General features: G+C 39.1%; 1 long non-coding RNA gene across 3 annotated transcripts in view; it reads left to right on the forward strand.

Moving 5' to 3' along the window:
- The first annotated feature begins 1,406 nt into the window (after positions 1 to 1,406).
- Positions 1,407 to 13,233, forward strand: part of LOC311078309 — a 115,047-nt gene continuing 103,220 nt past the window's right edge. The window contains exon 1 of one of the 3 annotated variants that reach the window (XR_014605127.1): positions 1,407 to 1,642. This is a non-coding gene — a long non-coding RNA (uncharacterized lncRNA). The remainder of the gene's footprint in view (positions 1,643 to 13,233) is intronic. The other 2 variants (XR_014605128.1, XR_014605129.1) reach the window with 2 other exon arrangements.

The raw sequence follows: 13,233 nt of genomic DNA on the forward strand, positions 1-13,233 counted from the left end.
TCTACCCATGTCCTCCAGCAGGGATCAGATTCAAGATCAATGCTTTCCAACTCAACCCACTGAACAATTGTTTTTTGTACTACGCAGAACATCCAGAGGATTGAAATGTGCCTTGAACAGATTTCATCTATCTTGACAGCACTGCAAAGTAACATTAGCTACACGTTGTAACCAAGATCTCCACATGTGGCTTTTCAAAGCTGGTAACATATTAATGAGTGCAATATAAGTTACATTAAGTACTACAGGGCATGCTAATGTCTTCCATCAGAAAGATGAGCTTGCGAAACCAGAGTGTGTTTTATTGCAGGATTGTTCATTTCATATTCTATTTGTGTTCTTTATTTAACAATCCAAGGCTTTTTCCTGACCCAAATCTCTTTAACCTCTGGGATTAACTCTTGAGATCTAGTATATATGCAACATTTCTGTTTTTAAGAACCGTTCAGCATACAGTCTGACCTTATCAAAAGCGATGCGTTTATCTTAGCGAGTGGGTGTGAGTGTATGAGTGTTAAGGGAGAAGTGAATAAAATGACTTACAAAAACGATTTTTTTCTGTTTGCCCTGAGCTTCTTTGCAATGCTGGAATGATTCAGAGAGCAGGAGGAATGAGACAGTAAGTGAGAGAGAGAGAGAGGGAAGGGGGGAAAAGGGGGGGGGGGGGGGGAATGAAAGTACTCTATCCCTGCTCTGGAGACCAGAGTCTGTTTGGAGGTCTGTGGTTAAACCCTTTGCCTCTCTCGCTTATCAGCTTAAACTATTGACAGCCATTTTCACTGCACACACCAAATAGGATTAACAGTCTAGAGAGGAAAGAGGCGGCCGACTACACAGACGCACCAACAGTCCCTTTCTCTCTCTCTGCCATAATACATCTATTCAGAAAAATGAATAACGTGCTGCTATCAGAGTCCCTTTCATATCGGTTGCAGGCATATGCACACTTGGAAACTCTGGAGTCAAGAACCGCTGGAGGTTTGTATTGGAGGACCAGAATAGAAGCCAGTAACACCATCTCATAAGCAGTCAAATGTTTGAGACCACACTTAATAGCTAACTAATCTGATGACAAAACCTGAGCAAATATCATTTATTTGAGTCAACCGTTGGAATGAATAGACTTTTCTATGTAATGATTGGCTGAGAGGGACTTTAAATGGGAAGTGATGGATTCTGACAAGGCCGTGTTAGGGCAGCTTCCCTTAATAAACTCCGGGTAAACATCATGGAAATTAGTCGATAAATAATTTAAGAAAAATTCATAAGTCATTTGAATCCGGTTAACAAGGGAAACAGATGAGCCGCAGGCAAAGTTTCCGGACAGCAGGAGGAGCTCTTGATACGTGAAACTGTGCCAGTGTCTGAGCGAGCGAGAGGGAGTGAGAGACAAGGAAAGCAAGAGAGGCACTTCCAAGAAATGAGTGCTAAAAGCTGTTTTGAAAGAAGACACCCTCCCTTATCGGAGAGGTTTCGTATGCAGCGGCTTTAGAGAACGGTCTGGGTGTTGTTCACAGCCTTTTGCTCTTGGTGTGTTTGCGAGAGAGAGAGAGAGAGAGACAGGGGAGAGGAAGACAGACCGAGAGAGAGAAAGAGGGCAAAAACGGATACATGTCTGTGGCCATTTCTCTTCAATATAAGAGTAAGAACAATTGAGCTTGTTGTGATTTGAGAGTTTGTTTGTGTCGGAGAGAAAGAGAGTCTCCTGTGTTGTGTATGTGCTTGTGGTTAGTGGTCAGTCGGCTATAACAAGGCAATTCTTTCTCAGTGTGTGGGCAAATCATTACAGAACCCTCATGTACAGCAACTGCACTAATACACACCAGCCAAACACCCAAACACATCAACACTCACATTTGAAACTCATAAGGCCACCTATGAGATGCATCAAGTTCTTTACCAACTTTTCTCTAGTCCACTGAACCACTTTAAGTCCTAATACTTAATACCTAAAACTCTATTTACATTGTAAATATCTGTCTTTCTGTCTGTTGTTTTATCTTCCTGCCTGTCTGTCACTCTATATATCATTTTGTCTCTGTCATTCTATCGTTCTGTCGTTCTATCTAACTCTATTTTCTGTCATACTGTCTATCTTTCTATGTCTGCCGTTCTATCTATCGTTCTGTCTAGCATCTGTCTGTCTGTCTTTTTATCTGTCATTCTCTGCCGTTCTGTCTGTCTAACATTCTGTCTGTTGTTCCATTGTTCGATCTATTGTTCTGTCTGTTTGTCATTATAAAGTTCTGCCTGTCTGTCATTTTATCTATCATTCAGTCTGTCTGTTAATCTGTCATTGTTCCATCTATTGTTCTGTCTGTCTGTCTGTCTGTCTGTTAGTCTGTCGTTTTATCTGTATGTCTTTGATTCTTTCTACTGTCAGTCTGTCATTCTATCTGCATTTCTGTCATTCTATTGATTTCTCTGTTGTTATATCACTTATTTTATCTGTATGTTTGTCATTCTATCTGTCTGTCTACCTATCATTCTGTCTGTCTGTCATTCTGTCTAACCTTCTATTGGTCTGTCATTCTGTCTTTTATTCTTTCTACCATTCTTTCCGTCTCTTTCTGCCATTCTGTCTATATCCTTCTGTCATTCTATCTATCGTTCTGTCTGTCTCTCTCTATTTCGATTGTTTTGTCCGTCATTCTCTGTCGTTCTGTCTGTCTGTTTCTATTTCTATTATTTTGTCCGTCATTCTTTCATTCTGTCTGTTGTTCTATCATTATATTTTTCCTTTGTTTGTCATTCTTTGTCTGCCTGTTTTGTAGTAAAGCTGCACGATTCTAGATAAATTGAGAATCACAATTTTTTTTTTTTTTTTTTTTAAATAGAGATCCTGATTCTGAATAGAGAACTATAGTGTGTAATTTACTAGAGGTTATGACAAAATTAATTTCTGCAGTCTATTTCAAAAATATGTAATTAGAATTTGTAGTTAGGTTTGAATGAGTGATTCAATGAAGCATCATTACTTTCAAAAAGTGATTTATTTTTTGATCAATACCATAGACATCAGTGTTTATATCCAAACTACAAACTTTTATCCCAGTACTTCTGTGATAATTAGAATTATTGTAATATAAAAAATGATACTGTGTGGATGAAAATACTTTTTTTCATGTTGTTTCATACCTATACATGACTGTCTCTGGGTCAGCGCCAGTGGCAATGCAGATCTGAATGTTCGCCGTGATCATACTTATATGCTAAAAGTTTAATAGACATGCTGAATCGTTGTCATTTAGGAATAAGATCGCGCGGGTGTTTGAATCGAGATCAGGATCTTTTAACAATTAACCGTGCAGCTCTAGTTTGTAGTATGAATGGAGTGATAGATTGATAGATTGATCTGTTTCATTTGTCTCTCTAGAATCTTATGTTTGGTGGAGTTATATCAGTGAACATATCTCACACTCACACACACACACACACACACACACACACACACACACACACACACACACACACACACACACACACACACACACTTTCTTTCTACTTCAATGCCAGTCTTTTTGTGTGTGAGTGTGTTTGTGTCCATCCCCTCTACTGCTCCTGTCTCATTTTATAGGGAATTCAAACAAACCCAGTGATAAATGGACTACATATGGCAGCCATCAATCCTGTGGCTGACTACAACTCCCAGAGTGCACCGCATCACTGGTGCGAAGCAGGAGATTACATGCTCTGTAGATCCAGGCACTTAATTACAGTATTGCACTGCAGCTGACAGACAGGCTTGGACAAAATGGGCTAATACCTACAAGAGCCTGCTAATAATTTACCTATACCAAATTGACTACAGTTACCTGTTGGCTTCTTTCCTACAAGCTGTGACTGTATTAGCACAGCTCATATTAATTCCAACCATCAAGCGCTCCACAGTGACTTCCTGCGAACAAATTAAGACTCACAGTATATTCAGAATCGCATGCCAGTTACTATTATTGACAGAAAGTAGTATTCAGAATGTATGCTGTGCACAGCAAGTGTTATATGCATAGAATACCGATCTACATTTGCCAAAATGTACATATATCAAAAGCACAGTGATTAATACTATATACTAAAATGCAATAGTTTCAATTAGAATTTCTAATTTTCAGTGTAATGAATGAACAGGAACTAGACGGCGCTCACTGAATTAAACATGAAACATATTTATTTTTTTGCATACTTTTTTTTTCAACTTACTATTTGGGAACTTTTTTTTTTTATACATTCATCATTTCACATACTTTTCAAAATAGGATGCGGTACGAAATTGTAGTACTAGTAAATTGTTCCCAGTATATAGCCATTATCATTGCATATTGTTTTATCATTTTTCTTTAAAATAGGTAGTTTAGTTATAGTCAATGCTGTAAAAATGGTAGTAGAATAGAATGCAGTGTAATATGCAGAAAATATCTGTTATTTTGTGCATTCTGCATACTTGTTTGACATGCTATAAAAAATTGCAAGCATTATGCACTCCTGGGCAAAAAAAAGTCAAAATGTTTATTGGTCTTTTATTGGTCTTAACCATTTTAATCACTTCACAAATCACAGGAAATTAGTAAGAATTGCACAGTAAAGTAACTTAGCATGGAATAGCCAACCCTAACTTGCAGACTAGAAAAGTCAGTGTTGTTCCACTCAGTGTTAATGGCTTCAAACAGTTCATGAGTTGTTGAAAAATGTCTCCCAGTTGGGTTGACTTAATGTAAGACCAGAGGACTTTATCTGGACTCAGACCAGGCCAAAACATGAGCCTGATGGACTTGTTCTTAAGCCACTCTTTTGCAGTTTGGGCAGGAGCATTGTCTTGTTGAAAAATAACATCAGACATTTCTTTTCATTTGTGGGAAGCAAGCTATTCTGCAATATCCTCCTGTACTCCAAAGCATTAAATGACTTTTCACAGTGAAGTATATCACCAATACCAGCCACTAAAAAGGCTCTCCACACAATGACACATCTTCCTTCATGCTTCACTGTGGTAGAGATGCATTTATTATTATATTTCTCAGCAGATTTTCGAAGACAGCACTCTGGAGCATCACCATGCAACTTGTTTCATTGTGATTAATCACTCCACACACAACTTCCCATATTCTGCCAAAAATTTCATTCTGTCGTTGATGATTTTCTGAGACAGCAATGGCTTTTTAAGTAGTGTATTTGCTTAAATTTTGCTAATTTCCCGACCAACCATTTGTGGTTAAGACAATTAAAAACTTAGTATTTAGCCATTTTGGGCTTGGCCCATTTTTTTATTTTTATTTTTTGCCCAGGAGTGTACACTTTTTACTGCACAGTATGCTAGTATTCCATAAACAGTCTCGCTCAGAAGATACAGAACAGAAGATAATCAAAATGGATATTGGAAACTGTCATGACAGGAGCATGACAGTTTGTAACCCTGCCTAATGTTACAGTCTGTACTTGGCAGATGTTTTAACAAAAGCTTCTGGCCCTATTAAGCAAAGAAGAGTGTATTAAGGTAAACTAGAGAAGACATGTTTCAATCTGTCTTCTTCTGAGAGATCTGAACATCCGGCTGCCTCACTGACAGTGATTCTCCAATCCGATTTGCTTGGATGAAATGACAGATGAAAGCGAACAAACTTAACACTTTTTCTCTGGAGAAGAACCAGATGTTTATGTAAGTTCAGTGATGCAGACTCAAATACTACAAACGGTAAACAAATAAATGTCTAAGCATATACAATCAAGTGAGTGATAAAATTAGCAATGTTTTTAATAGTTTTATATAATAGTAAGTATAATAATTAGTTTAACATGATCATGATTTAATCATGATCATACATTATAAAGGTATTTACCAACACTTTAATATGTCCTTTTTGAATAAAAGTATTACTTTATTTTAAAAAAACTAAATCATACTGACCCCAAACTTTTGAACGGTAGTATATCTTAAAACATTGATGTTAGCTTGTTGCTAAGCTAACGTTGTATTGTCATGCTGCCTTGAAATTTATAGTTAAGTACAGGCTATAAAGAAAAAATGCGTATAGTAGCATTAACAGTGAATGATTTTGCAAGAGAATGAGAAACAATGCAAGACTCAATACAAGTCATCATTAGTCAAGTTATTTTTTGGTTGTCATGAAGCAGTGATATACACTGTAAGGTGTGTATGGATAACTGTACTTAGCGGTAGGTTCGCCTACAGTGGTAGGTTAGCACCGAAGTGGATGAATGTCTCTGTGAAAAGTGGTACCAATCAAAGCAACCTGAATTTTATCTGGCCTTCTGATGTGGAGATTATGGGGAAAAAGGCCAAAGGAAAGGCGCGAGAAGACACTAATGTCCCAGCACTCAGCGAAAAATAATGAATGCTGTTATAACTTTATTGCCCCAATTCTGGACTTGCTCAGAGAAGAAAAAAGGAGCAAAAATTCAATCAGTTCTGCCTGGTGAGTTCCTCTCCCACTTTGCAAGATTAAAAGATCCAATTCTCCCAGCCCAGTCCAGCTCATCATACGCATCAGTCGTGTTTCGGGCGAGACGCGTTGCGCTAAGATGCACAGGTCTGCTGGGGTTTCCAATGAGGAGAAAGCGAACCATGTTTTCTTCCTCCACGGGCCGCATGCAAACGCGATTCCTGTCCTCGTGGCCAAGGACGAGGATAATTAGGCCTGGATGGTTTCTTCTCAAGGAAATGATAAAGTTGCAGACTAACGTTAATTTACAGCAAGAACACTATATCCCCTTTTGACACTTTTTTTTTCTCACACTTTTTTCCCTTCCTTTTGCCTCTTATACTTCTTGACTGGTCTCAGTGCATGGTTTTCTACCCACTAGATGAAGTGTTTTTAGGTGCTAAAAATAAAGCACTCCAAAATCTATTGTCAGTCAGAGCACCCTGCAGCTTGCCAGTCATGTACCCAAGTCAGTTTCTTTTCCATGGCCGTATCTGTTTCTGTAGGCTAAGCTAATGTTATATGTTTTTCCTTTCTTTCCACAGCAGCAGTGAATGGCTTGGCCTTATATTAGTTCAGAAACCCATAGGGAGTAGTTGCTCAATGATTCCAGACTGTGCTTCTAACTTAAAGGTAGATGTGGATTTCGCAATCCACTGTGCTGTACTTCTGCACCAGTTCATTGTGTTTCAGCTCTAATAATGAGAGGAAAAAAGTGACTGCATTTCTCATGACCTTGTCGCATTTCATTTAGCAGCATTGTAGGGACACTGTGTAAGTTATTTGATGTACTTGCAAAGTTGAGGCTCAATAAGAACCTATTTTCTACTGAATATTTTAGCTTTTATAGTGTCACTGTGTGTATTCTTTTGAGATGGATGGATAATACTTTTTGTTTGAGGTTTTTAGAAGATCTTGGAGAGCTCTTTGGATGTGAATAATGTTTTTAAGCGTTGGAGTCATTGGCCACAAACTGTATGATCTTCTTAGACAGCACACGTGTCATTTGAGTCTATGAGCAAAAGCCAGTCACTTAGTTTAACTTTATGTACATTACTATTAAAACACCACTTTTGAATGCGTCCGTCAGCGTGCAAGCTGTAAGTTTAGCTGACCTTTCTGCGAGTGGCACTGGGCAGCAGAAAATGCTGCTGGGACCGAATCCAACTTGGTATTTGAGACTGTAGCAAAGCTCAAATGTCAAATCATTCCCTAGTAATCATTTTCATGCCTTTTCATTGCCTATAAAAACTTATGTTGTTTCAACATCTCTGGCTGCGAGAGAGCGAAAATGAGTGAGAATGAAATTTAGGTTGGAAAATGGCCGTGCTATAGCATTTGAGCTTTAAAATTGAAGTCAGATTAAGACATGGTGCCTGCAGTTTTGCAGAGTTAATGTGGGCTCCACTGCTTAACCTGTTGATGGCTGTTATCTACGCTAAGATAAGTCATCTGCAAATTGCTATCTTTTCCAGACATCCAAGGCCTGGTAATCAGGGGCAATTTTGTGTATCTTCCCCAGTTCCTTTTAAATTCTTGAGATTGGAGCAGGAGTGCTCATATGTTTTAAGCCCGAGACACACCAAGACAACGATCGGCCATTGGGCAACGTCGGACCGTTTTTGAGCATCAGCCGACGTAGTTTTCCCAGTGTGTTCCGCACCGTTGGCTCTAGTCTGACGCCGTCGGGTTTATTTGGGCCGATTCGGTGTCGGGCCGTCGGTGAAAGAGGAAACTCTGATTGGCTGTTCAGCTTAGTGAACGAGTCAGTGTACGAGTCAGTGCACGAGAATAATCGCAAAACAGCGAGCAAAGAAGTCAAAACGGTACAGATAGAAGGCTGTTCTAATGTTACGTCATCTTACCTGAGTGTTCCTTGGCAAATATTTCAATATTAACATGAGCGGAGTGGAATAAAGTGTTTAGCATGATTGATATTCAAAACGGTAAGCACGCACTGCTAGTGATGTATGTCTCGAAACCGGTCTTGGTCTCGAGACCGGTCTCAAGACCACTTTTACGAGGTCTCGGTCTTGTCACGGCCTTGACGGTCTTTGGTCTTGGTCTTGGTCTTGTCTTGGTCTCGGACCTCTCGGCCTTGTCTAGGTCTCGCTGTCTCAGACCGACATAGTGGTCGGGGGATTTAGCAATACAATACTACAATATCCACGACGACACAATGTTCGATAATGCAACATTATTATCCGCAACGGAACGGATTGAAGCGCGCGTCCGAGTGAAGACAGTGCGGCGTGTGCGCCCAATATACGAGAAAACACTTTATCCGCGCCACTGATCGCAGCGGCAACGAGCACTTTGATCACTTGATTTAAAAAACACATATCAGTGACATGATGGGTTTTAACTTCATTCAGGAGATTTTGGGCAACTGCACAACTGACAGATGACTTTGAGCGCACCGCCAACTACACACTGTGTGTGTGTGTGTGTGTGTGTGTGTGTGTAACCATAGCGACAAAACGACCAACTTTCAGATCCTGCACTTAAACCTATAATTTTGTTTTTAAAATTTTTATTATGCATTTAAAAGTTGCAAAATGGATTCATTTGGAGACTCCGAAATCGGCAGAGATAGGCAGGCATTTGCTTAGATGAATTTGTGTCTTTGATATCTCTCTCTGTGTGTGTGTGTGTGTGTCTGTGTGTGTGTGTGTGTTGTTTGATTACAGTATTGTATTTAAGATGGTGTTAGACTAAATAAATGGTCTTTTAAATATCATCTGCATATCTCCGTTGTGTTGACTAAACATTAGGCCTAATCCAAGTTTATGATTTTGTATCTTTAATTTGATGTTACGATTTCATCTACACATTAAGTATAATTTCAATTGGTTACATATTTCTCATTCTTTAGACAGTTGTTGGAGGAGCAAGATGGTGTTGGAGGTGTCTGATGTTTTGTCAGATGGACCAGTCAGTACCAGTCATGTCAGTCCTCAACAGTACACAAAAGTTAAGGGAGTCTCAATCCTCTAATAGTGCAGTAACAGCCGTCATGCAATTGCTACACATAGTTGATCTCACCCAGTCTACAAAAACACTTACAGTGAGCTCACAGTCACACACATGACATGGTCTGTCTCTGTATAATGTTCTGCCTGTGTAGTTGAAGTAATACCATCTAATATGTATTGAATGTAAACTGCGGCTGAACCCTAGTATGCTGCTGTTCTTGAATTCATACAAGTTATTGCTTAGCTTCAACACTAGTCTGTTTTTTTCTTCTTCTCCGGTCTCGACTTGGTCTCGGTCTTGGTCTCGACTTGGTCTTGGTCTTGACTTGGTCTGTCTTGGTCTTGGTCTTGTCTTGGTCTCGATCAGGGGCGTCATGCAAGCCAAAATTCTGGGGGGGCATAATCTGAGACGTTGCAATTGTTTTCTGACGGGTGATATGGATCATGATAGGAGGGGTCAGGGGGTTTCTCCCCCTGAAAATTTTTAAATTCTGGCTGCTAAACATACCATTTCAATGCAGTTTGGGAGGGACAGAAATACCTTAACGGAGCTAGCAGCAACCCTCCTCTATCTGAGGACTAAGTTAAAGTATCTATTTTGTAAGTTTATGTAAAAGACAGGTTGATGAAAGAACTGTAAGCTCAAATTCAAAAGCTTTTGAAGTCTGCTTCATTAAAGCATGTTTACACACACACTTACTGTACACTTAGGCCTACTACACTTAGGCCTACTACACATGATTTTAAAAACAGTACCATTGCAGTTTTTATGTTATGATTTTAAATTGGTATGTGACCTAAGAACGATCTTACATTAAAGGTACATAAAGGTGCTGAGGTCTGACTTTGTGGTGCTCTGAAATTAAGTTATTTTAATATTAATATGTGATGAAGGACTTTGAAAGAAGTTTGACAGATTTCAGTGCTGAATAAGGTTAACACTACCCCGTTTATTTGAAAATGGTTAATATTTGACAGAAATGTAAAAAAGTAATCAAATCAAATGTAATATGTATGGAAGCATATTGCATTCACTTGAGGGAAAATAATCTACTCTGTTTTTCTGAATTAACAAGTTAATTATCTCAGAATTACGAGATAATTTTTCATGAATAAAAAGTTTTTGCTCTGTTTCTCTGAATTAATGACTTAATTATCTCAGAATTACGAGATAATTTTTCATGAATAAAAAGTTTTTGCTCTGTTTTTCTGAATTAATGACTTAATTATCTCAGAATTATGAGATAATTAAGTCATTAATTCAGAAAAACAGAGCAAATATTTTGTATGAAAAATTATCTCGTAATTCTGAGATAATTAACTCGTTAATTCAGAAAAACAGAGTAGATTATTTTTCCTCAAGTGAATGCAATACGCTTCCGTAAATATGTATCATTACTTTAGTAAAATCATTGAAATACTGTAGTTACACTGCTCATTATTATGTTTCAAAACCGATCAGATAACATATGGCTTTGTATGGCAGTAACGTTAGCCAGCTAGTTTACGGTTAGACTAGGCTAGCTATCCATAATGTTACACTGACACAACTTAAGTTAATGCTCTGAATTCGCAGCTAATATCAAATCCATAACTTTTTGATCAAGTTAAAATTTCCAGGTCAACCACAAATAATCCCACTACCTTTTAATATCATCCGATAACTAATTCAATGCCGATTTGTTGCTTTGCCCACTTACCACTTCAAGACCATCTGTATAACATTGCCAGCTCAACGTGCGAGACGAGTGAGTTGCTTGAACATACACAGCAAAGACGCGCGTAGCGCTCTAGATTTGATATACACAGACACCATATTAGGAAAAAGGGGCGGGCTGATGCTGACCGATTTATTACACATCCAGAAGAATACATTTGAGTCGTTATAGGCTCTGGTATATTATGGAGCATAATAGGAATAAAGTTGTGACAAAAAAATTACCAGGGAGGAAAAATCTGAGGGGGCACGTGCCCCCTCACTTTGAATGGGCATGACGCCACTGGTCTCGATACCCTCTGGTCTTGGTAGTGTCTTGGTCTCGGTTTAGGCGGTCTTGACTACAAGTCTACGCACTGCTTTGTTGATGGTTTGTGTATCTGCAGCGTCGGTTTCCCTTTTTGAATGATGAATATAGATGAATATATCTGCAGACAGATAAATGAGACATCATTTACACGCAGGCGCAGAACGCACATTCTAGCTGACAGTCGCCTGTAGTTCTCTCAGTGTGTTCAAGTGCAGCTTTTTCCCCCGACGCAGGCGACGCGAGGCGACAACACAGTCGGCTTTCATCAGTGCTAGTTCTTTGGCGTTGGTTTGGTGTGTCCTGGGCTTTAGAGGTAAATGCAGAGCACTAGGCCTCAATTTGCCAAATCACTGTTGATTCTAATAGGCCGAAAGGTGCTAAATGGTAGGAAATACTTTTCGAGATTTTGATCACGCTATACACACATTCACACATACTCTTCGCTGGGTCAAACTCTTGCCTGTGAGGCATAGATTGAAAGATCAAATAGAGTAGTGCAGTAGAGCACAAAGTGGCTGTGTGCTTTCTTTTCCTCTCTGGGACTGGATTGATTGTTTTTGTTGTCTCACAACTAAAGGAGGAAGATAGCTGTTCTCTGCTAGGCCTTCCTCAAGTGCTGACCAAAACAAGCCTAATACAGCTCTTCCACAGTCTACAAGCTGCCTTTAGCTTTTGTAGACTGGTGGAGAAATCAATAGAGTGAATAGAGGAACCATTTAAGAGTATCGGCTTCTTTCTGAGAGAAACTGGACTGACATAGACATCAGGAAGCGTCAAGTGGATGTTGGCAGCAGATGTCAACATTGCAATGTCAATTAGTCCTAGATGGAGAGATCGATAATGTGAGTTTTCAGTTTAAACGGGAACTATGCAGGGTTTTTTTTAGCTTAATTTACCTTAACTGAACAGCTTCGGAGTCATTGGAATGGTTATATGAAATTTTTCGAGTTGAATGGTGGCCGTCTCACTTCCCCCTAGCGCCTGGAAAAACCACCCTTGCAACTTTGCGTTCGCCGGCTTCTTTGAAAACAAATGACCGGGAGAAGATGGGAGGGGGGAGAGTCGACAACGAGTTTTTACGACAGTGTTGTCAAATATCTATTCAGCTGTAGGGAGAGCTCTATAGAGAAATCTGTGAGCAAAAAGCGAGAAAACAGCGAAGAAATTGCCAAAACTGCATAGCGCCGCTTTAAATGAGAAAACACAGTAGCCATTGGGCCACACAGAAATTATACATTTCAAAACAGGAAGGATGTCTCTGTGTTTGTTTGCTTTACTGTGTTTGCCTCTGCTGTCACTTTCTCCATCTTTATTTCCCATCAATTCTCAACTCTTCTTTCTGTAGTTCTGTCCTGAATCCTAGACAGTGTTGTAAGGCATCATAGCTGTACTATTACTGATTTAAAGGCTGTTTCAAAAGGTAGGCAGGCATGGATATTTATGATGCCTTCTAAGATCTTCTTTCGATCAAATTCTGATACAGAAATGCATTCGAGAGCTTTAACTTTCGCTGTTGTAGGACTCCAACATAAAACATGATTTTAAACACTATAATTTGACCATCGCTGATGTATGTGAACAGATCAGAAAAGATCTGTTGCGACTTGCACTACTTCTTTGATCAAAATTTACTTTTAAAAGTTAGCATAGGATGCCTATTTATAACCCCCTATAACTCCATGGGGGTTATGCGCAACAAACTTCCGTATTCTGTAAAACAGGTTGCATTGCTTCTGGTTTAGGTCTTTTGTATGTGGTTCGTTAAATATTGAGCTTTTTTATTCAAGATGCCTT

This window comes from Abramis brama (genome assembly GCF_963993115.1).
Source record: "Abramis brama genome assembly, chromosome: 2".
NCBI classification, from domain to species: domain Eukaryota; kingdom Metazoa; phylum Chordata; class Actinopteri; order Cypriniformes; family Leuciscidae; genus Abramis; species Abramis brama.